This window comes from Ovis aries, chromosome 15 (assembly GCF_016772045.2).
Source record: "Ovis aries strain OAR_USU_Benz2616 breed Rambouillet chromosome 15, ARS-UI_Ramb_v3.0, whole genome shotgun sequence".
Classification (NCBI taxonomy): Eukaryota; Metazoa; Chordata; class Mammalia; order Artiodactyla; family Bovidae; genus Ovis; species Ovis aries.
Window position 1 is genome coordinate 78,117,030 of NC_056068.1, and position 24,463 is coordinate 78,141,492.

Genomic DNA, 24,463 nt, shown 5'->3' on the forward strand with positions numbered 1-24,463 from the left:
TCATATCTTACTTTCAAAAAAAAAAAAAACACAGAAATATAATTCCAGCTGGGAGCTAAGTCCACATTTAAGTATTATCCTAATGTGCTTTCCTAAACAAATATATTCAGAGGTGTGCCAGTTTTAAAAAATACAATATTGTAAAGTAATTAACTCTAATTAAAATAAATAAAATATAGAAAAAAATAAAAAGGAGTGGAAACAAATTCCTCTTCAGATATTTAAATTCTTTTTTAAGTTTTATTTTTACTTTATTTTACTTTACAATACTATATTGGTTTTGCCATACATTTACATGGATTCTTTATTTACCATTCAAATTCTACCTTCTCAGGTTTTCTTTGAATGACCATCTAAAAGCATTCCGCCTTTAATTTTCTTCATAGTGTTTTCTTCTAATTGACATACTGCTGTAAACATTTGCCTATGTGCTAATATCTATTACCTCTTTACAATATATGGTTCACCAGGATAGGTAATTTGCTCACTCATGTAACCCCAGAAGCTAGAACAGAAAAAAAAAGCCTCTGTAAATAAGGAGTGGCGAATTTAAAAGCAGAAAGAACAATTCTTCATTCTGTACCTTCTTAGTCATATGTCAAGAAATGCATCTACTAATTAAATGTCTTCTGAATTAATTTAAGCTAGACAAATATGGGTTTCAGGAGAAAATGCTGGACTGAACATGTCTCCTAATGTGTTGAAAACAATAGTGTATCAGAGGTTCGGGACCATAGGAACTGCATCCTTCATTTGTCCATTTGAATGATACTACGGACCTGCTGCTTCCAGACCTGGTTTTCATTCTTTTCACTTTCTTTTCAGATTTAAAAAAAAAAACAACAAACAAATATGGAGTTTTCCAAGAAAACAGGTTTAATTATATACGTCTATACACGATTTACAAATAAGGAGAAAGAATGTGAGTTTGTGAATGTGTGTTTCAGTATATATATATATATTGCAAAGAGATAAGGTGCAAATATTTACACAGACGCTCTGATGCATTGGTTGAGAAGAGTAATTTCCTTATAGAGACATAGATTAAAAGTAAATGACGAAAGAATGGATTAAATGCAGAATCAGGATCAGATAGAATTCTTCACTTTACCACTTTCAGTTTTTAAAGGATGAGACTATGTCTTCCCTAACCACACTGCAGTGACTGAGTTCATCCTCCTGGGACTCACAGATGACCCAGTGCTGCAGAAGGCCCTGTTTGGGGTGTTCCTGGTGATCTACCTAAGCACACTGGCAGGGAATCTGGGCATGATCGTGCTGATCAGGACCAATCCCCACCTGCAGACTCCCATGTACTTCTTCCTCAGCCATCTCTCCTTTGTAGACCTTTGCTATTCCTCCAATGTCACTCCAAATATGCTGCACAATTTCTCTCAGACGGAAGACCATCTCCTACGCGGGATGCTTCACACAGTGTCTCGTCTTCATCGCCCTGGTGATCACGGAGTTTTATCTCCTTGCTTCAATGGCCTTGGACCGCTACGTAGCCATCTGCAGCCCTCTGCTGTACAGCACCAGGATGTCCAAGGACGTTTGCATCTTTCTAGTCACAGTCCCTTATACTTGTGGATTCTTCAATGGTCTCTCAGGCGCTGCTGACTTTCCGCTTGTCCTTTTGTGACTTGCGAAATCAACCATTTCTACTGTGCTGATCCTCCTCTGATAATAATGCTGGCCTGCTCTGACACCTATGTCAAAAAGATGGCGATGTTGCTGGTTTCACGCTGTCAAGCTCCTTGTTCATCATTCTCCTGTCTTATGTTTTCATTGTTGCCTCTATCTTGGCGATCCGTTTGTGGAAGGCAGGCACAAGGCCTTTTCTACCTGGTTCCCACCTGACAATAGTCACTCTATTTTATGGAACCCTCTTCTGTATGTACCTGAGGCCTCCAACTGAGAAGTCTGTAAAGGAGTCCAAAATATTTGCAGTCTTTTATAGTTTTTTGAGCCCGATGTTGAACCCACTGATCTACAGTATGAGGAAAAGGATGTGATCCAAGCCATGCAGCAAATGATAAAGAGAAACCTTTCATAAAATTTCACTTTAAGCATCTGTTCATTTGATATGACTAAGTGTCCATAACAGCCTTGTGTTTTACTTTTATTTTTTTTAAATTTTTATTTTTACTTCATTTTTTTACAATACTGTATTGGTTTTGCCATATATTGACATGAATCCACCACGGGTGTACATGAGTTCTCAAACATGAACCCCTCTCCCCTCCCACCCCATATCATCTCTCTGGATCATCCCGTGCACCAGCCTTGTGTTTCAGAGATTAGAAATGAGTAACACAGAACTCTAACTGTGATAGAATTCCAGGTTCTATTTTTATTTTATTTATTTATTTATTTTTGAGGATCAGGATCGTTTAGTCATTGGGACATGATATATAGCAATCTCTTCTTTTTGTTAAGCAAAGAGATGTGTTTCACTCTTAGCCAACAGAATATTCTGATGTCAAGATTTATATCCAGTTAGAAAAATGTGTTTTAAAATCATTGTAAAGTACTTAACATTTTGCCTAATTTTTATAGTCTTGAAAACCACTGTGGCTTTTAGGAACCAAATTTAAACTCAGTCTTTGCAATTCTTAATCCAATGGTTTTTTTTTAATTTATTTATTTTAATTAGAAGTTAATTACTTTACAATATTGTATTGGTTCTGCCACACATCAACATGAATCCACCATGGGTGTACACGTGTTCCCATCTTGAACCCTCCCACCTCCCTCCCCACCATCCCTCCAGGTCATCCCAGTGCACCAGCCCTAAGCCTATTTGGAGTCTCTCATTTTTCAATATTCAACTTATTGACCTCTATTTGTGATTTATGTTTTTGTACTTTGGGTGAAACTCACCTCAGAAATTCTTGAGAGTATAAATCAACATGTATGAAAATAATCATAAGTAACATAATTACAGTTGAATTCTCACTTCTATGTTATATTATGCGGAAGTGAAGGGAAGTCGCTCAGTTGTGTCTGACTCTTTGAGACCCCATTGACTCTAGCCTACCAGGCTCCTCTGTCCATGGATTTTCCAGGCAATAGTCCTGGAGTGGATTGCCATTTCCTTCTCCAGGGATCTTCCCAACCCAGGGGATCGAACCGGGTCTCCCACATTGTAGACAGACACTTTACTGTCTGAGCCACCAAGGAAGTCTATTATGCATTAAATCCTAACAAATGAACTAGTGCAAAAATGGTCATCTCCATTTATAAGTTTTACTTTGTTAGGCACAGAGAGACTAAATGACTACCCAAAGTCATTCAGCCACTTAGTAGCAGAAAGGCAATTTGATTCAAAATCTCTCTTTTCATATTGAATTGGATAAACTTTGTGTGCATGATAAGTTACTTCAGTTGTGTCTGACTCTTTGTGAGCTTATGGACTATAGCCCACCAGGCTCTTCTGTCCATGGGATTCTCAAGGCAAGAATACTGGAGTGGGTTGCCATGCCCTCCTCCAGAGGACCTTCCTAACCCAGGAATCAGAGCCTCATCTCTTGCCTCTCCTGCTTTGGCAGGTGGGTTCTTTAGCGCTAGCACCACCTGAGAAGCTCAGCTAAACCTCTTATTATACAACAAATACTGGATGGGATGTTGGGGGTAATGAGTTGACCAGGTCATTGCTATAAATGATCATGGTGATTGTAATGAGAGCAAGATAACTAATAACAGCTAATGTGAATTTCTCTACATGTGCTTAGGATAATTTGTGGGTAATATAGTCTTGTTGTTCCATGTAAAGCAGGCAGTTTTGATATGTGGATTTATTTTGACTGTATTTTATGAATATATTTTTCAGATTATAAAACACACATGTTCATTATAAATGACTAGAAAATAAAACCAGATGTGAAGAAATAACTTTTATGAGTTATGTGCTCTAAACCAAGGAATGAATTCTCTTGTGCTTTTAAATATCTCTTCTCAATAATTTTATGTACATATATTATTATAATTGATAAAGCAAAATTGAGTCATGTGCTATATATAAACCTTGAGTTTCATTTGATAGTATAAGGTTTACATTTCAAAGATATTATTTTTGATGAACACCACTTTTAATGCAGTTAATATTAACAATTAAATCACACTAACTTAGTTACAAAAATAATTGAACATATTAATTGTAGAAAACAAATACTGAAAATATATAAAACATGTTTTCCCTGTATATTTTAAAATTTATTTATTTACTTTAATTGGAGGCTAATTAATTTATAATATTGTAGTGGGTTTTGCCATACATTGACATGAATCAGCCATGAGTGTACATGCGTTCCCATCCTGAACTCACCTCCCACCTCCTCCGTCTCATCTCATCCCCTCTGGGTCATCCCAGTTCACCAGCCCCGAGCACCCTGTCTCATGCATTGAACCTGGACTGGCGATCTCTTTCACATATCATAATATACATGTTTCAAAGCTATTCTCTCAGATCATCCCACCTTGTCTTCTCCCACAGAGTTCAAAAGTCTGTTCTTTACATTTGTCTCTGTCTCGCATATAGGGTCATAATTACCATCATTTCTAAATTCCATATATATATATATATGTGTGTGTGTGTGTGTGTGTGTGTGTGTGTGTGTGTGTGCATTAATATACTGTATTGGTGTTTTTTTCTGACTTACTTCACTCTGTATAATAGGCTCCAGTTCATCCAGCTCATTAGAACTGATTCAAATGCATTCTTTTAATAGCTGAGTAATAGTCCATTGTGTATATGTACCACAGCTTTCTTATCCATTCATTTGCCAATGGACATCTAGGTTGCTTCCATGTCCTGGCTATTGTAAACACTGCTGCGATGAACACTGGGGTACACGTGCCTCTTTCAATTCTGGTTTCCTCAGTGTGTATGCCTAGCATTGGGATTGCTGGGTCATATGGCAGTTCTATTTCCAGTTTTTTAAGAAATCTCCACACTGTTCTCCATAGTGGCTGTACTAGTTTGCATTCCCATGAACAGTGTAAGAGGGTTCCATTCACCCTCTCCAGCATTTATTGCTTGTAGACTTTTTGACAGCAGCCATTCTGACCAGCGTGCAGTGGTACCTCATTGGCTTCAGTTTCTTGTTGGTCCCTGAAAGTGTCCATACCCAGTTCATTGTCACAAAGGTATCTTTCTAAGGAAACTCGCTATATAGCAGCTTACCTCAAATCCAGAGAAAGAGATATTACTGGCAAGACAAAAGTCACAGTTTTATATAGCCTAATTATGGAAGTGACATCCATCATCTTTGCCACGTTCTGTGTACCCTCTCCAGCATTTATTGTTTGTAGACTTTTGATAGCAGCCATTCTGACTGGCATGAGATGGTACCTCATAGTGGTTTTGATTTACATTTCTCTGATAATGACTAATGTTGAGCATCTTTTCATGTGTTTATTAGCCATCTGTGTCTTCTTTGAGAAATGTCTGTTTAGTTCTTTGGCCCATTTTTTGACTGGGTCATTTATTTTTCTGGAATTGAGCTGCAGGAGTTGCTTATATATTTTTGAGATTAATGCTTTCTCAGTTGCTTCCTTTGCTATTATTTTCTCTCATTCTGAAGGCTGTCTTTTCACCTTACTTATTGTTTCTTTCTTTGTAACATTTTAAATTTAATTAGGTACAATTTGTTCATTTTTGCTTTTATTTCCACTACTCTGGGAGGTGGGTCATAGAGGATCCTGCTGCGGTTTATGTCAGAGAGTTTTCTGCCTATGTTTTCCTCTAGGAGTTTTATAGTTTCTGGCCTTATATTTAGATCTTTAATCCATTTTAAGTTTATTTTTGTGTATGGTGTTAGAAAGTGTTCTAGTTTGATTCTTTTATGAGTAGTTGACCAGTTTTCCCAGCACCACTTGTTAAATAGATTGTCTTTTCTCCATTGTATACTCTTGCCTCCTTTCTCAAAGATAAAGTGTGGGTTTATCTCTGGGCTTTCTATTTTGTTCCATTGATCTATATTTCTATCTTTGTGCCAGTACTATACAGTCTTGATGACCGTAGCTTGTAATATGATGAATAAGCTTGGTATGTCTTGCTCTGAAACTTGTTGGCTCTTTGGGTGACTTGTTTCAGTGTAATGGAGGCTTTTGGATGAGCTCTTCTCAATTAATGTTCCCTGGAGTCAGGAGTTTTCTAGTTTTCTCAAGTTTTGGATTTAAGCTTCCTGCCTCTGGTTTTCAGTCTTATTCTTACAGTAGGCTCAAGACTTCTTCATCCATACCGCACTGATGATAAAACATCTCCTTTCAAACAGAATAGACTGCCTTTCTGGCTGGTGCCTCCTCTATTCATTGAAGTTGTTTTGTGGAATTTGCTCAGCATTTGAATGATCCTTCAATGAATTTGTTGGGGAGAAAGTGATCCTATTCCTCTGCCATCTTAGGACCTTCATCCTTGTTTAGTGAGAGATTTTTTTTGTAATTCTGCAATGCTTTCAAATTTTCAAGAGATTCACACATGATTTTACATATTCTTATAATAACTCAATTTTCTCCTAACTATATTGCCTTTCCCCACTTCCTCTCCCCACTGGTATCCATAGTTTGGTTTCTATATTTGTGAGTTTGTTTCTTTTGTTTATTAATCAAGTTTGTTTTGTTTTTTATATTCCCCATACATGTCATATCATACAACATTTGTGTGTTTCTCTTTCTGCATTATTCATCAGTTTAATGCCCTCCAAGTGAATCTATGTTCTCACAAACAGCAAAACTGTATTCATATAAAATAATTCCTTTTGAACCTTAATGCTCTGAATTTTCAACGATGTGAACATGTTGTTCACATGTGGAATCACATAAGTTAGTTCTCATGACTGGTGTACATTATGTGTGCAAATCCTCTACAAGTGACTGTGCTTTTGTGTATTCTACTGTACAGTAGTGTACAGTATCTTTATTTCAAAGATATCCAGTTCAGTTCAGTTCAGTTCAGTTGCTCAGCAGTGTCTGACTCTTTGCAACCCCATGAATGCCAGCACGCCAGGCCTCCCTGTCCATCACCAGCTCCTGGAGCTCACTCAGACTCACGTCCATTGAGTCCGTGATACCATCCAGCCATCTCACCTCTGTCGTCCCCTTCTCTTCCTGCCCCCAGCCCCTCCCAGCATCAGTCTTTTCCAATGAGTCAACTTTGCATGAGGTGGCCAGTACTGGAGTTTCAGCTTCAGCATCATTCCCTCCAAAGAAATCCCAGGGTTGATCTCCAGAATGGACTGGTTGGATCTCCTTGCAGTCCAAGGGACTCTCAAGAGTCTTCTCCAATACCACAGTTCAAAAGCATCAATTCTGCAGCGCTCAGCTTTCTTCACAGTCCAACTCTCACATCCATACATGACCACAGGAAAACCATAGCCTTGACCAGATGGACCTTAGTTGGCAAAGTAATGTCTCTGCTTTTCAATATGCTATCTAGGTTGGTCATAACTTTTCTTCCAAGGAGTAAGCGTCTTTTAATTTCATGGCTATAGTCACCATCCAGAGGCAAGTGTAAAAGCAGTGTTGATTTTGAAGGACACTTCAGATCCTCTCTATAGATTCCCACTTAACTACACTGGTTTGATGAAGGGAATATATGACATGATGAAAAAGATCACTACAGGTGCCTCATCATCAATAGAAATGTCATTTTATGCTCTGTGTAGCTGATACCCATGTCCCTCCCAGTCAGAGATGCTGCTCGGTCATGTCAAAGGAAAAGAAAGCAAGAATTATCTCACTATTCTGCTTGCCCAGGTGACTCTAATTCTCAAGAAAGGGGTGGAGAAGTATGTCTAAGCCATATTCTCATATCCAGTTTTATATGCAATAATGCTGTATTTTAGCTGGTAAAGAATCCACCTGCAATGAAGGAGACCCTGGTTCAATTCCTGGGTCAGGAATTTCTGCAGAAGGAGTAGGCTACCCAGTCCAGTGTTCTTGGGCCTCTGGTGACTCAGGCAGTAAAGAATCTGCCCGCAATGCAAAGACCTGGGTACAACCCCTGTACTGTAAAGATCTGCTGAGAAGGCCATGGCAACCCACTCTAGCATTCTTGCCTGGAGAATCCCCATGGACAGAAGTGCCTGGTAGGTGACAATCCATGAAGTCACAAAGAGTCAGACTAGTTGAGTGAATAAGTATAGCACAATGCTAGTAATTTTAATCTCTGACTCCTGTGTGTAGTCTGCAAGTGATCCATGACCCAGAAGGATGATGATTCAATGGCCCTTTCAGTATCCAGCCATGGTGAAGCCAGAAATATCACTTCAATCACAACATTTATTGAGTAATTATTGTGTAACCCTCTGGTCTGAGTCAGGGATGAGACAAACCAAAATCCTACTCAGATGTTTTAACTGAAGAGAATTTAATGGAAAGAATTTAATTTAGTAAGGAGAATACTGGCAGTGTTAAGTAAATCAGTCCAAGAACTTGAAGTGCCTGGAGGCTAAGGTCGTAAGAGAGTTTTCATACCAGTCCTGAAGCAGTCAACACAACGGCCACTGTCAGGATTCTAGTTTCACGAGATCCCGGAAGAGCATGCCAGGCCACCTTTTCAATACACACCTTAGCAGGGATTTTCCTTGAAAAGATGCGTAGCCACTTTAACATTTTCATTGTGAAACTTGGAGAAAATGAAATTTGAATACTTTTCTCTTCCTCTCATTTCTGTTATGCTCCTGGTTTCTCCATTGGCCTAACTCAGATGGAAACTAGACACTCAAGGAGCCTATTGATGGAATTTAAGGTTAAGCTCCAGGTAGACGAAAAAAAAAAAAAGATAAACTGTATAGATGGTCTAGACTGACAAAGGAAGCGTCATTAGAACATTTATTGTATCTGTTTATCCATGGTGTTCTTTGCTAGGTATTTATTATTATAACAATTTAAAATATAAAGAGCAAGGTTCAGAATCAGTAAATAAGTAGTTCAAATGCAGCAAAAGTTGTCTGACTGTCTGATGGTTTGCCTATACCCTTCAGTCTCTATCTGCATGAGAACTTAATAACTCTCCCAAGTCAAGTCTCAAAATATCCAGACATTTAGCCATAAGTTAAAAAAATGAGTCCCATTAGTATATCATTTCAGAAGATTTGATTTATACTGGGGAGAAGCAAGAGTCATGTCCTCAATGGACTTAAGATTTTAAAAGGGTAAATCACTCATAGTGGTTTATATTCTAAATGCTTTTCTGTGAAAATTAATTGAACCCTAGGTGCTGATCCCTCTGTGACAATTCTGGTATAAATTCCTCAGCTTCTTCATATCCAGCTGTCACTGGAAAAAATCTTCTTTCACAGGTTGGACTAGGTATTGAACAGTTTCCTGTGCTGTGTGCTTAGTCACTCAATTGTGTTTGACTCTTTGTGACCCCATGAACTGTAGCCCACCAGACTTCTCTGTCCATGAGGATTCTCCAGGCAGGAATACTGGAGTGTGTTGCAATGGCCTCCTCCATGGGATTTTCCCAATCCAGGGATAAAACCAAGTCTTCTGCATTGCAGGCAGATTCTTTACCATCTGAGCCACCAGGAAGCTCAAGAATACTGGAGTGGGTAGCCTATCTCCTCTCCAGGTGATCTTCTGGACCCTGCAATCAAACGGGGTCTTCCTGCATTGCATATTCTTTACCAGCTAAGCAAAATCCTATTATTTTTCTTTCTTTCTTTCTTTGCATCGTGCACCGTTCAGAAAAATGCTTGAAGAAACATGTGTCAGAGCTACAGTTTTTTTAATAGTATAAATGTTTATAAATGTATCATGGAGTGGTATCACAATGGAAAAAGAATAGATCAAAGGCCACGAGACAGGGCCTCAGGTCAAGAGTGTCTGTCAAGAATACAAAGCTTCATAGTGCCCAGAGCCATTTCTGTCCACTTCTCTAACATTTTTGCCAAGTCAGTTCTTTTGTATCAGGTGGCCAAAGTGGAGCTTCAGCTTCAGCATCAGTCCTTCCAATGAATGTTCAGGACTGATCTCTTTAGGATGGACTGGTTGGATCTCCTTGCAGTCCAAGGGACTCTCAAGAGTCTTCTCCAACACCAGTTCAAAAACACAGTTCTTAGGTGCTCAGCTTTCTTAATGGTCCAACTCTTACATCATATCTGACTACTGGAAAAATCTTACTTTGACTAGACAGACCTTTGTCAGCAAAGTAATGTCTCTGTTTTTAATATGCTGTCTAGGATCATCATAGAGTTTCTTCCAAGGAGATGGTCTCCTTTATCATGTACAAAAGTTGAGAAATGCATTATGATTTCTTACATACTGTCTCAGCTTCATAGATAATATGATTATTATCAGTGCGACCTTTACAGAACTCAAATTGCATCCCTATCATACAGTTTATTCTTACATTCTGAAAGAGTTAAATAATAAAGTTACAACAAAATATTACAATTTGGGGATGGGTGTGTCAATCACTTTTAAAAATTGTCTTCTCCTCAAGGGGACATTTTAATACATAATTTTACCCCAATTATTCCTCCTTTAATATTTAATACCACTGAAAATATGGTATATAAAAATAATCACATATTGTTTATGTACTTTATTTTTACCTGTATTTATACAAAATACCAATTTAATTTTGTGTCCCATGAGCCAATTACTATTGCTGCCAAGTCAATTATTGTCCTAAATAATTGGCTGAAATATACAGAGGTAAGGATAGCCTGGGAGAAGTAAGATTTGGCCATGTGAGGGCAATCTGAGTTAGGCAAGGTGGATAAAATGAACATGCATCGCAGGGTGAGGGACTACCTAGAAAATAACCTTGAGGTTAGAGTGGCAGGTAGACAGACACTGATTCTATAAAGATGTATTTATTCCATTTCCTAAATCATTCACCTGTGGGGAAAAACAATGAATTTCAATTACTGACACTTTAGACACTACATCAAAATTATTCTGAAAACAAATCATAGTTTTAAAGAAAAGCAATATTTAAAGGAATTGTAAGTGATCAATTCATGATAATGATTTGTAGAGAATATCTAAGCCTCTCAACTATGAAAAGATTTGCTGAAAAGCTTTTGAAACTATGTAACTATGTTCTGTATTAAGGTAGATATTGAGGCATCTAATGCATAATTACTAGGTTACATCTGGATATTTAAAGAAAATTTGATGAGGAACCTTTTAAAGACTACTGAATTTCTCATAACATTGCTTCTGTTTTATGTTTTGTGTTTTTGGACATGAGGCCTGTGGGATCATAGCTCCTAAAAGGGTATCAAATCTTTGTTCCTTGCATTGCAAAATGAAGTTTTAACCACTGGATCACCTGAAAGTACCCTATGTAACTTCTTTATGCCACATGTGTTTAGAAGTTTGAAAGAAATAGGCATTGATGAAATGATGTTAATAATGGAAAATGATTTAAAAATGCATTTTTATTTCATTTACTTTAGACATCAAGCTGAGCAAACACAGTGTTAAAGGAAAACTACACAGAAGTGACTGAGTTTATCCTCCTGGGACTGACAGATCGAGTTGAGTTGCAGCCTGTCCTTTTGCGGTCTTCCTAGGCATCTACCTGATCACAGTCTTCGCAACGCGAGCATGATTTTGTTAATCAGAACTGACTCAAAGCTTCAGACTCAATGTACTTCTTCCTCAGCCACCTCTCCTTTGTAGATCTCTGTTATGCCACCAATGTCACGCCTCAGATGCTGGTCAATCTCTCATCTGAGAGAAAACTATCTTTCCTTGGTTGCTTTATACAGTTTGATTTATTCACTTGGGGCTCACAGATAGCTATATGCTCACAGCAATGGCCTATGACGCACATGGCCATCTGCAAACCCTTGTTATATGGCAGCAAGATGTCCCAGGTGTCTGCTCTCTCGTTGCTACATCTTATATTTATGGCTTTGCAAACGGTCTTGCACAGACCATCCTGATGCTCCGCCTTCTGTGGACCCAATGAAATCAACCACTTTTACTGTGCGGACCCACCTCTCCTGGTCCTGGCCTGCTCAGACACTTATGTCAATGAGACTGCTTATGTTCGTGGTGGCTGGTCCAACCTCATGTGCTCTCTCACCATCATCCTCATTTCTTACATTGCCATCTTTACAGCCATTCTGCAAATGCATTCTCCAGAAGGGAGGCGCAAGGCATTCTCCACCTGTGGGTCTCATCTGACAGTTGTCACTATGTTTTATGGGACACTGTTCTGGATGTATCTGAGGCCGCCTTCTGAGGCATCCGTAGAACAGACCAAAATTGCAGCTGTTTTTATGTCTTTCTGAGTCCTATGCTTAACCTTTGATCTACAGCCTTCGAACAAAGATGTTAAAAAGCAATAAGGAGAGTAATTCAAGAGATTTTTTTGCCAAATTGGGTACACATTTGGCCAGAGGTATGTAATATATTTGTATTTTCTGACCGATTAAAGAGGATTTTAAATTAATAAGTCACTTTTTGTCATTGACTTATTTTTCCTTTTGCAATTCACCTATGAAATGTGGAAGAATCTGTCAGATCATTAGCTTGTGTCATTTCAGTATATTTAAAATGAATACCACATGGAAATTCAATGACAAGACCAGATAGCATATTTTTGTATTAGGACAGATAATTCTGTGTACAGTATTCATAAAGGTAGAAATTATAAAAGACAGAATTACCAGTGATGCTAAGACCATGCCAATTTGTTTGATTTGAGGGGTTAATAATTTCCAATTATTTTCCAAAACTTGTCAACATATAAGGATGAAAGTTTTTGTTTGTTGGTTGGTTTTTCCTTTGTTCATGTTACATATCCAAGATCTTTGGGTATCTTAAATTATTACTTAAGAACTATATTTAGATATTAGTATTGGTCTAACGGAATCCTCATTGATTAAACATTTGACCGAAATGCCAAATTTTCTTTAGATTTTTTTATTAATTCTTTTAATTTTTTTAACGAATATGCTCTAGCATTAACTTATATTGGGCTTTCACTTTTTTTTTTATGCACTGTTAACATCTCACAAACAAAAATAGTGAATGATATAAAGAGCACTTTTCAAAGCATAACTAATCATCATTAATTTTTCACAATGACACTTGTTTCAAATTTGCACAAATCTCCATTTCATGGACCTGACTGCTCACCTTGGCGTCTCCCCCTGGGACATACAAGTTGGGGAAGTTTATAAGCTGGAAAACTCAGAAGAGATGAGTAGAGATGAACTTGGTTCTGTTAGGTCAATCGAGTTGATTTTTAAAAACTGACTTATAACTGATTTGTAATTTTAGGTTTCAGGTATACAACATTTGAAAGTTGCTCAGTCGTGTCCGACTTTGTGATCCCATGGACTGTAGCCTGCAAGGCTACATACATTCTCCGGACAAGAGTACTCAAGTGGTTGACATGCCCTCTTAGGGTATCTTCCCAACTCAGGGATCGCACCCAGGTCTCCCACATTGCGGGCAGATTCACCGTCTGAACCACCAGGAAGCCTGGTGTTCAGCATAGTGATTTTCAATTTTGGAACTGTTAAAGAGGCTTTCCCAGTGGCTCAGTGGTGAAGGACCTGCTTGTAGCGCAGGGACTCAGAAAATGCAGGTTTCAGAGCTGGGTTGGGAAGACCCACTGGTGGAGGAAATGTTTAAAAGCAGTAAGAGCGATTCAAGAGAAGTTATTTGCCAAATCGTGAGACATTTTGGTCACGTATGTAACATATCTCTGATCAATCAGTGAGCATTTTAAATTGACAAATCATTTTGCCTATTGACTATTCTTTCCTTTTACAATTCACCTATGAGACTTGGAAGAATGTTATCAAATTGTTAGTTCTGACTCAGTATTTTAAAACAATACCACAAATATATTAAGACACAAGACAAAACAGCATTGTCATTGCTTTATAAAATTAGCAAATGTAGTGACTACATTACCCATAGCCACCAAATATGTGAACTTGCTTGTTGGATTGTTTCTTTTGTATTTTTTATTCAAATTATATAGAAATGAAGATCTTTAGGAATCTCAGATTATTACTCCAAGATATATCTTTAGCTAATAGTACTGGTCCAATAGAATCCTCATTCATAAGATTGTTGATGTAAATCCTAAATATCCTACAAATTATCTTCATTATATATTTTAAGTGTTTTAATCTATATATATCCCTATCACAAAACTAGTTTTGAGGTTTCATTTGTTTTGTTTTGTTATGAATAATTTCAGCATACATCCAAATATAAAGCAAATAGACGACCAATGTCAGGATAACTAGCAATTAATATATCACACAATGCCAAATTTTTTATTTAAAAATTTTTATTTCATCTTGGAGCATAGTTGATTGACAATGTTGTGTTAGTTTCAGATGTACAGCAAAGTGAGTCAGTTATACATCTACATGTATCTATATTTTTCATATTGTTTACCCATTTAGATCATTGTAGAATATTGAATGGTCCTCCCTGTGCTCTAACAGCAGGTCCTTTTATTGCATTGTTTTAGAAACTCAGACCCATGGCCTCTCCATGTCATGGACACTAGTGCTTATCTTTGGATCTCCTCCTGAAGCATATCTGGGGAAGACCAGGACCTGCAACATGTTTAGAAGGCATGGAAGAGTAGAGCAGGGTCCTATAAAGTCTATCCAGTGAATTTTCTTTATCAGATCTTCAGTGTCCTTAGATGTTTGAATTTAGACATGAAAATGGAGAAAGATGACGTGGTTTGCCTATTTTCTTTGTAGTTTTAAAACTATTGAGACTATATTATTAGGTCTTATCAAGTACTGAACTGGTATTATTCCTTTTATCATTTATACTTTCCTTCTACGATGTATAAAGTCTAAAAGTCTGATTTGTCTGATATTCACATATATTTGGCTGTTTATTTTGTTTGTTTCTAGTTGGTTATGTCCAGTATGTTTATTTTGACTTTTTAATTTTCAGGCCCAGAGTCTTTTGATCACTATTTCTTATTTTATTGTAGATATTGACACTTTTGAATATTTCTGACAACTTAGTTTGTGCTTTTCACAAACTACTTTATGCTTTTTCTCCTTTACCTACTGTGAATTAAATCATATTTTGCAACTTTCTTTCCTTTTCAATCCTTGTTTGACTGACACATTCTATTTTCATTAGTAAGTTCCCTTAAATTGTGTATGACTTGTCTTAACTTAGTCTTCATTAATCAGTGTACCTACTTTGCTATTAAATAAAAGGAACATACAATATTTTAATTATGAATTCATCCTGCTTCCAACTTATAAACTGTCATTTGCAGGTATAGAATAAATCATCAGTAGTAAGTTATTTATTAATGAACTTTAAAATGATCTTTATTGTATATGATTATAGTTATAATTATATTAAATGGTGGTTCAGTGTGTTCTTTAACTTTCGTGACATTACCAATTCTTCTCTCACTATTATTTGGTGCCCACTCTTCATTTATGGTTTAGTTTTCTGCTGTGATATATATCCTTAATCAGTTCTTTCAGTGAGAGTCCCTCTCTATCCACTTATCTGAGAATATCACTTGTCCTTTCTCAAAGGAGAATTTATTTGGGTATGAATGTAGAAAGACAGATACTCACTTTCAGTATTTAAAATATCTTATATTCTGGCATATTTTTGTTTGGCTATGCAGATTGGTGTATTACCAGATTATTTGTTATTTCTCTGTAAGACACTATCTTTTCATTTTCTAATATTCAGTTTCAGTGTTTGTTGGGATTTAGTTATATTTATGCTTTGTATTTTCAGTGCCTCTTGGCTGATCTCTTGAAGTCCTATCCTCTTAGGATACATTCTCACAATGCCATATAACTCTAATTCATAGAAATGTTTAAACTGCATGTTTAATATTATCATTGCAATTGACTCATGATTATATTATCCCCAGTTTCTCAGTGTCACGAGGGCCAGGTCTAAGGTCCTTGTCTAGCTTTGCTCACTAATTTAAAATCAGAATTTATCACAAAACCTAGAATAGAAATATTCTGAATAAATATCACTTGAGTTAATAAACTATCACTATGATCTTTGCATTACAGTTCTTTGAGTAGTGAAAGATCTACTCCTTCCACTTTTCAACATAATTTTATTAAATTTTTTAAATTTTACTTTACAATACTGTATTGGTTTTGCCATACATCAACATGGATCCGCCACGGGTGTACACGTGTTCCCAATCCTGAACCCCTCTCCCACCTCTTTCCCCATACCATCTCTGGGTCATCCTGCACCAGCCCCAAGCATCCTGTATCCTGCATCGAACCACAGTTTCTATGCCTCATGCCTCCACCATGAAACAGAAACATTTGAAGGACAAAAGCCATCTTTGTCTTTTCTTACACTTTCTCCATTGACCGCACAGTGGCAAACAGAAGATTTTTTCTGAATATTTGACAACTGTGTGGATGGATGAATGAACGGATTAATGGGTAGGTGAAAGCCTTTATACCCAGAGAACGTGCAGCACTGTGTGAATTTGCCACATTTCTACTCTAAGCGATTCCTTATCATTGACTAATAATCTGTTTGATCCCAGCCTCACAATGTATTAACTGTAGGTTCCAGGGAAAGGTAATTAACCTCTGCTTGTTTCAGTCTCCTATCTGTAAAATGAAGGTACTAATACAAAGAACCTACACCATTTGTAAGTTTAACTGAGCTAATACGTGTGTAGCTGTTAGGCCTAAGGCTGGCACGTATTAATTACTCAATGCCTGTAACCTATAACTAATTACTCCCATTGTGTTTTCTTCCTGTGACTTTGAAACAGTTTGTCATGATCCCAGATCCTCTCTGTAGACTTTCAGTTTGAGGGCTGAGATGATGCATTCAGTGAAATGCAGATTAACCTGAGAGCAGGAAACTTAGAGCTGTTTTACAGTCCTCCATAAATACACACACTTGAACAACTTGGGACATATTGGCTCATAGCTTATCTCCACTGTGCAGCTAGAAACGGCACCTCTGCTCAGAGTCAGATTCTAGCAGTGACACTGGAAATATAAGAAAGCAATGAAAGCAGAGTGTGTTAGTCAAGGAGGGCAGAGAGGTAGACAGCATGGTGAACGGAGGTCAGACTCTGAGGCAAAACGAAATTATACTCATTAACAGAAGATAATTTAATGGAAAGAATTTATTTAATAATGAGAACACAGGCAATGTTAAAGAAATCAGTCCAAGTAGTTGAAGCATCTCGAGGCTAAGTTCAGAAGGTAAATAAATCCCAGTCCTGAATCACCCAACACAACGGCCACTGTCAGGAGTCCAGTGAAACTACATCCAGGCAGAACATCCCAGGCCTCATCTCAACACACACCCCAGAAGAAATTTTCCTTGGAAGAATGCAGCCACCTTAGCACTTCATTGTGAAACTGGGGGAAATGAGAAAAATTTGATACTTTTCTTCTATGCTCTCGCCTCTGTTAGGCTCCTGGTTTCTCCCACTGGCCAAACTCAGAAATCCAAAACCAAAGGAACTCTAGTGATGGAATCTAAGGATTAAATTTGTAGGCAAAAAAAAAAAAAAAGTAGAGAAAAAGACCCTAGGTCTAGATGTGCTAGGCTGACAAAGGAAGAATCACCAGCGCATTTACGCTATCTGTATATCCACCATATTCTCTTTGCTAAATATGTATTATTATAACTGTTTAAAATATAAAGAACAAGGTTTAGAATCAGGATACGAGTAGTCCAGCCAACTAAATTTGCCTGATTGTCCAGCAGTTTTCCTATATCATGCACTCCTCTATCTCGCATGCTGAAATTTTAAACACAATAAAATGAACTGCTGAAGGTCTGTGAATATCAGAAACAACTTTTAGATTTTAAGTATTAGAGATGGGATAGAAACTATAAATAAGGCTAGGAATAAAACTAGTTTACTTGACATAATCTAATAATATAAAGTCAATATTTAGATAACTACAAAAAAAAGAAAAATCCACAAACATCTCTCTCATCTCTCCTCATGTTCTACATATGAAATAATAAAACATGTGGGGATACTGATGATCTGAATAAAGCAGAGCAATCAACTAGATTTATGTAACAGAACCATATTCTCCTCAACTCCCATATCTTCTGAGAGCTTTCCAACACTGTCACCTTCCCAGCCTCAGGAGGAGGTGCCAGAGTTGAGCAATGGGGGCCATGACAGGAGATATGTGCAAATCTGAGACAAAAGTGTCATTATGAGAAAACGTAAAGATGACTTGTTATGTTGAGACAAGAGCTTTTAAAATTATTTTCTATTTCTGGCTGTGAGATGTTAACAGTTCATGGTAAGTAACAAGTGAAAGCAAAATATCAGTTTTAAAGTGGGATGCGATTGGTAACAAAACCAAAAGTATGTGCATATCTCGTTTGGTATAACTAACAGAAGCAGAAGATACTAAGAAGAGGTGGCAAGAATACGGAAGAACTGTACGAAATAGAGCTTCAAGACCAAGATAATCACGATGGTGTGATCACTCACCTGGAGCCAGACATCCTGGAATGTGAAATCAAGTGGGCCTTAGAAAGCATCACTATGAACAAAGCTGCTGGAGGTGATGGAATTCCAGTGGAGCTATTTCAAATCCTGAAAGATGATGCTGTGAAAGTGCTGCACTCAATATGCCAGCAAACCTGGAAAACTCAGCAATGGCCACAGGACTGGAAAAAGTCAGTTTTCATTCCAATCCCAAAGAAAGGCAATGCCAAAGAATGTGCAAATTACTGCACAATTGCACTCATCTCACATGCTAGTAAAGTAATGCTCAGAATTCTCCAAGCCAGGCTTCAGCAGTACCTGAACTGTGAACTTCCAGATGTTCAAGCTGGTTTTAGAAAAGGCAGAGGAACCAGAGATCAAATTGCCAACATCTGCTGGATCATCGAAAAGCAAGAGAGTTCCAGAAAAACATCTACTTGTGCTTTATTGACTATGCCAAAGCCTTTGCCTGTGTGGATCACAACAAACTGAGGGAAATTTAAGAGATGGGAATACCAGACCACCTGACCTGCCTCTTGAGAAACCTACATGCAGGTCAGGAAGCAACAGTTAGAACTGGACATGGAATAACAGACTTGTTCCAAATAGGAAAACATCAAGGCTGCATATTGTCACCCTGCTTATTTAACTTCTATGCAGAGTGCATCACAAGAAACTGGGCTGGAAGAAGCACAAGCTGTAATCAAACTTGCTGGGAGAAATATCAACAACCTCAGATATGCAGATGACATCATGCATGACAGAAAGTGAAGAGGAACCAAAAAGCTTCTTGATGAAAGTGAAAGAGGAGAGTGAAAAAGTTGGCTTACAGCTCAACATTCAGAAAACTAAGGTCATGGCATCTGATCCCATCACTTCATGGGAAATGGATGGGGAAACAGTGGAAACAGTGGAAACAGTGTTAGACTTTACTTTTGGAGGCTCCAAAATCACTGCAGATGGAGATTACAGCCATGAAATTAAAAGACACTCCTTGGAGGAAAAGTTATGACCCACCTAGATAGCATATTGAGAAGCAGAGACATTACTTTGCCAATAAAGTTTCGTCTAGTCAAGGCTATGGTTTTTCCAGTGGTCATGTATGAATGTGAGAGTTGAACTGTGAAGAAAGCTGAGTGCTGTAGAATTGATGCTTTTGAACTGTGGTGTTGGAGAAGACTCTTGAGAGTCCCTTGGACTGCAAAGAGATCCAACCAGTCCATTCTAAAGGAGACCAGTCCTGGGTGTTAATTGGAAAGATTGATGCTGACGCTGAAACTCCAATACTTTGGCCACCTCATGCAAAAAGTTAACTCATTGGAAAAGACCCTGATGCTGGTAGCGATTGGGGCAGGACGAGAAGGGGACGACAGAGGATGAGATGGCTGGAACTAATTGAAAGGGGAAATTGAAAATTTTAGAAGATTCATTCTCTGCTTCCTCCAAGTTTGACCTCCATTCACCATGCTGCCTGCCTCTGCCCTATTCATGGCTGACACACGGTTTTCGTTACTTACTAAATTTCCATTGTACCACCAGATTTCAGTTTCCCCCTTTCAGTTAGTCCTGAAAATGAAGAGTGCAGTGACTCAGGGAAAGCTAAAGGAATGTTTAAAAAAATAGTGAGGGAAGAAAGGACAAACTGTGTCTTTTAGATTGAGGAATGGAAACTCTCTATGACTGAAAAATAGTCAACAGTGTTTGTGAAGGCAGGAACTCAAGTCCTATCCCGAGACATACTAGTCATGTGGCGCAGGTGAGTTAGTGATTCACTGTTCCTTTAGAGGAAACTCTATCTCTTTAGCTGAAGCTTCAAGAGTAAATCACTGCCTCTTTGTTTAGAGGAATCAATTAAATTACCTACATAAATGGTGTTTGCCAATCACCTTGTAACTTTCAGAATCCTGTTCAGCCTGATCTGCCCAAGACATACATGTTCATCAGGAGGACATTGGTTAGAGCTCTGGATTTTGAAGAGGAGGCAGTTTCAGTATTAAAGAAAAGGAAAACATATAAAATTGAATGCTCATTAAATTTCAAATTGACATATTTTGTGTGCCTGCATAGAGCCCTTAGGGCAATTTGATATTTTAAATTATTTAAAATAAGACTAAGGCATATGATTGACTTTCTGAACCCAGATGTTCCAGTGAATTTCATGTGGGTTATTCCCAATATCACATTCATGTCTACTGCTCCTAAGTCCTTCTGAGATTTGCTTTAAGAGCAGGCCTTTACCTCTCATATTCTGGTAGAAATATGGTTGCATTTCTCACTTTAGAGCAGATCAGTGAGCTTTCTTAATCATAGGTAGAGAAAATAGGTTCATACCCAAACCAATATTAAGCCTCTGTGTTTCTACTTTCTATTTTTGTTGAAAGTACATTTTATTAACATCTTAATCTTATGCCTACAATTTGCACTTTATTTTCTCAAGATATGTACATGCAATCCTTTCTGTTTTCAGTGTCAGTTTCATATTGAACTAATTTCCTGGACAGAAGAGTTATTGAAATATCTATTGATCTTTATGAACAATAGTTTACAGAGCTGTCACTGTTGCAGAATCAAAATAGGCAAGCCTTCTGCTCCCCACAAACATGTCCTCAGACGTAGAATGGGACTGATTCTAGTACAAGATATCTTATCATTAGAAATTTAAGAACCACTTAAATGTGGATTTGTTTATTTCTTTGGAAGACTTTGTGTCAGTCACTCAGTCAGCTCAGTTATGTCCGACTCTTTGCTACCCTATGGACTCCAGCACAGCAGGCTTCCCTGTCCATCACCAACTTCCAGAGCTTACTTAAATACATGTCCATCAAGTCGGTGATGCCATCCAATCCTCTTGCCCTCTGTCATCCTCTTCTCCACCTGTCATCAATCTTTCTGAGCATGAGGGAAATCAGTCCTGAATATTCATTGGAAGGACTGATGCTGAAGCTGAAGCTCCAATACTTTGGACATCTGATGCAAAAAACTGACTAATTGGAAAAGATTTTGTGTGGGTGCATTGTTTTTATTGAGGATCCATGATTTTAACAGCCTGTCATCATTTTCTCATGAGATTTAAAACAAAACAAAGCACAGGGGAAACTTGAGAAATATTCTTACAGTGAATTTTTGCAGAGTATTTTTGCTGATTTTTTCTGGAAAAAAAATAGTTTCCCTTTCACTTTTAATAGTATGTCCCATGAAATTCATCTAGACAGGTAGATTCTCTTTTTGAACAGTCTCACAAACATTTAATTGGAGGAAGAAATGGCTGTCCATGTCAGTATTCTTGCCAGTGAAATTCCCATGGACAGAGAAGCCCACTGGCTACATCCATGGGGTTGCAAAGAGTAAGAATCAGCTTAGTGGCTGAGCACACACACTACACAAGCATTTAACACTTGATTTGGGGCTCAATTTTCCTTTCTTTTCTCCATTTTACAAGTATTTCTGTGGGTTTTAGGATACTTTCCTTTTTCCCTCCATACTCCATTGGCAGCTCTTCTTACACACTGTGTCCCAGAGAAGGCAAGCTTCATGCAGATCCAACTTGTGCAGTTAGCACGCTTCTGTTTTCAGAAGCCCGTTAATTACGTTTCATGTTCTGCTCTCATTGTCTTGAAATGCTTGATAGTTTCTGAACAGCGATTGAGAACATTTTCCTTTGTACTAGATCTTGTCTACAGTATACAATACTCTAGTTCTAAGCTTAACAATTTGTAGATTTTTAATTATACAGTGAAAGTGACAAATAGATTCAAGGGACAAGATCTGATAGGCAGAGTGTTTGAAGAATTATGGACAGAGGTTCCATAGTACAGGAGGCAGTTAATTTTTCTTTTTCCCCAAGAAAAAGAAATGCAACAAGTCAAAAGTTTTAGGAGGCTTTACAAATAGGTCAGAAGAGAAATGAAAGAGAAAGGAGAAAAGGAAAGATTTACCCATGTGAATGTAGAGTTCCAAAGAATAACAAGGAAAGATAAGAAATTTTTTTCTAAGTGAACAATGCAAAGGAATAGAGGCAACCAATAGATTGGGAAAGGCTAGAGATATCTTCATGGAGAAGGCAATGGCGTCCCACTCCAGTACTCTTGCCTGGAAAATCCTATGGAAGGAAGAGCCTGGTAGGCTACAGTCCATGGGGTCACTAAGAGTCAGACACGACTGAGCAGCTTCACTTTCACTTTTCACTTTCATGCATTGGAGAAGGAAATGGCAACCCACTCCAGTGTTCTTGCCTGAGAATCCCAGGGACAGAGGAGCCTGGTAGGAGGCCGCCTATGGGGTCACACAGAGTCAGACATGACTGAAGCGACTTAGCAGCAGCAATAGAGATATCTTCAAGAAATTAGAGATACCAAGGAACACTTTATGCAAAGATGGGCACAATAAAGGACAGAAATGGTAAGGACCTAATAGAATCAGAAGATATTAAGAACTGTACAGAAAGGTGATGTACCAAACAAATTATGATGCAAAAGGCATCATAATTGAGTAACTCAAACTCTACTCTCTTCAACTACGGAACATGATTTTCACTTTCAGTGAAAGAAGGTTACACAGTCATGTTCTACCTTTGTGATCCCATGGATTGTATCCTACTGGACTTCTCTGTCCATGGAGTTCTCCAGGCAAGAATACTGGAGTGGGTTGCTGCTTTCCTTCTCGAGAGGATCTTCTCTACTCAGGGACTGAATGCAGGTCTCCTGCAATGAAGGCAGATTCTTTACCAACTGAGCCACTAAGGAAGTCCTCTAATTTTTAATAATTTAAAACCAGATCTTACAGCTGTAAAGTTTCATCCCTCCCACCATAATGAAAACATGCTTTAAGGACATAAAATATCTTTTGACTTTCTCTTAGACACAATTCATTAAGCATATGGTGATAAATAGAATGCCATGCCTGGATATTTGTTAGTTATGTGGATGAATGAATTGATGGATAAATGAATGCCACAATATCCAATTAAGTTCAGTTTAGTCACTTAGTCATGTCTGACTCTTTGTGACCCCATGAACTGCAGCACCCGAGGCCTCCCTATCGATCACCAATTGCTAGAGTCTACCCAAACTCCTGTCCATCGAGTCGGTGATGCCATCCAACCATCTCATCCTCTGTCATCCCCTTCTCCTCCTGCCCCAATCCCTCCCAGCATCAGGGTCTTTTCAAATGAGTCAGCTCTTCACATCCGGTGGCCAAGGTATTGAAGTTTCAGCTTCAAAATCAGTCCTTCCAATGATTACGCAGGACTGATCTCTTTAGAATGGACTGGTTGGAACTCCTTGCAGTCCACGGGACTCTAAAGAGTCTTCTCCAACACCACAATTCAACACTCTCAGACATAAATCACAGCAGGATCCTCTATGATCCACCTCCCAGAATTCTGGAAATAAAAGCAAAAATAAACAAATGGGATCTAATTAAAATTAAAAGCTTCTGCACAACAAAGGAAAATATAAGCAAGGTGAAAAGACAGCCTTCTGAATGAGAAAATAATAGCAAATGAAGCAACTGACAAACAACTAATCTCAAAAATATACAAGCAACTTATGCAGCTCAATTCCAGAAAATAAACGACCAATCAAAAATGGGCCAAAGAACTAAATAGACGTTTCTCCAAAGAAGACATATGGATGGCTAACAAACATGAAAAGATGCTCAACATCACTCATTATTAGAGAAATGCAAATCAAAACCACAATGAGGTACCACTTCACACCAGTCAGAATGGCTGCGATCCAAAATCTGCAAGCAATAAATGCTGGAGAGGGTGTGCAGAAAGGGAACCCTCCTACACTGTTGGTGGGAATGCAAACTAGTACAGCCACTATGGAGAACGGTGTGGAGATTCCTTAAAAATTGCAAATAGAACTACCTTATGACCCAGCAATCCCACTTCTGGGCATACACACTGAGGAAACCAGAATTGAAAGAGACACATGTACCCCAATGTTCATCTCAGCACTGTTTATAATAGCCAGGACATGAAAACAACCTAGATGTCCATTAGCAGAT

General features: G+C 38.1%; 2 pseudogenes; both read left to right on the forward strand.

The window, feature by feature from the left end:
- The first annotated feature begins 852 nt into the window (after positions 1-852).
- LOC101103754 (olfactory receptor 5M10-like) lies at positions 853-2,056 on the forward strand (annotated as a pseudogene).
- A 3,959-nt stretch (positions 2,057-6,015) lies between these two features.
- LOC101115310 (olfactory receptor 5M11-like) overlaps positions 6,016-24,463 on the forward strand; it is a 33,270-nt pseudogene continuing 14,822 nt past the window's right edge.